The following is a 1,838-nucleotide window of genomic DNA, read 5'->3' on the forward strand; positions in this document are numbered from 1 at the left end:
AGCACCAAAATACTCATTAAATCTTTTACATGTGAATATTTTGATACGTTGTTTGAAATGGGTTTCTTTTTCCTGCATTTTGGCTCAGTTTTTTAGGTGAATGCACAGTCTTTCACTTATATTTGTACATTGTCCTCAGAGGGATGTGAAATGCATTGTTTTAGTTTACTTGCAGAGCCCATACAACTTCATGATACATTGAATTAAAACTTTTAATATGTTTGTTTGTTTTTAAATCTCTTTCATATTATAACTTGGTTGTCTTTCTCTATTCTTTAACTCCTTTAATTTACTTCTCATGTTCATTTTTTTTTTTGTCTGTTTAGTTTTTGTTAAGCAAAAAGTCAGATTGAACATCAGGAAAGATGCAACCGAGATTATTCAATAAACTGCTCATTTATCATAACTTCATCTCCTGCCTTCTGCTCTTCCCTGGCTGATGTACTGATAGAACAGTTGACATGACTAGTGTCGGAAAGCAGACAAAATTCAGCGTTAATTGCTTTTTTTTTTGTGATCAACTTTTTTTTTTTTTTTTTAAATCAGCAAAACAACATCCACACAAACAACAGGGAGGGGGGAACCAACAGACACACCATTTCAATTTGCAGCAAAAAGGACAAAACAGAATCCACGTAAGTCCACAGACCGACGACAATTGAACATTCCCAAAACGTGGAGAAAAGTACGCGTTAATTGCTTTTTGATGACAGACAAAACTGGGTGTTGCTGGTTCTTCATTTTTTTCTTTCTTCGGAGTTACATTATTTTTTTTCTTTGGAATTACATTTTTTTTTTTCTTTGGAATTACATTTTTTTTTTCTTTCTTTGGAATTACATTTTTTTTTCTTTCTTTGGAATTGATGACCGTGGTCCTGCTTCATTAACTAGAACGCTGTTTCCTAGATCTCTCATTTCCTAGATTCCTTTAACACATTCTGTTGAATAGAAGTAACACTGCACCTACATGTCTACAAGTCCATAGTAGACTGACAGGGTTAGGGTTAAAGTTGACATGTACTTGCAAAGTTACTTATAGTCATTAGAATGTCTGCTGGGAGACCATCACAATAAAGTGTTAGCAGATATTAGACAGTCAGTCTACTAATACTATAATGGCAGTTTGTTGACATGTAGGTGCAAAGTGTCTTATTGTCAACAGAATGCTTAAAAGGGATCAAAATAAAGTGTTACCCGATAATTTATATCATCAACATACAGTATATCATCATATATCAACATGTATCATATATTGCCAAGCCCTGAAACCGCTAAATGTATTCACATTGATGCATTATACACATAACAACAGTGTGACTTCTGTATCTGAAATTATGTTTATTGTGAAAAGTGCTATATGAATAAATTTGACATGCAAAACATCTACAATAGTAAAATGATGACAAGTAATATCTTAGTTTTAGATATCAAACATTCCATACATTCTGCATCTTTAATGATGACTAGTGAATTTAAGCTGAACATTACTGATAACACTTATGGACAATAAATGTTAACATATCCTGTGCTGTAGATTACTTTCAAACTGTAGTCAGTTACTGATTTCAAATTACATGACAAAAATTGTAGTCAGTAAAGTAATCCATTACATTTGACATTTTAGGTAATAGAATCAGACTACTATTGAGATTACTTTTGACCTAAACCATTTATCACATTGATTTAAATAGGGTAGTCTTGTACCATATTGATATAAAAATACTAAGAATAAGAAAATGTATATAGGCTACCATTATAAAAATCCTAATTTGTATAATTATATAATTTGTATTATATGGTGTATAATTTCTATTTTACAGTAGGTGGCGCTGTAAACC

The sequence above is a fragment of the Onychostoma macrolepis genome, chromosome 11 (genome assembly GCF_012432095.1).
Source record: "Onychostoma macrolepis isolate SWU-2019 chromosome 11, ASM1243209v1, whole genome shotgun sequence".
NCBI classification, from domain to species: Eukaryota; Metazoa; Chordata; class Actinopteri; order Cypriniformes; family Cyprinidae; genus Onychostoma; species Onychostoma macrolepis.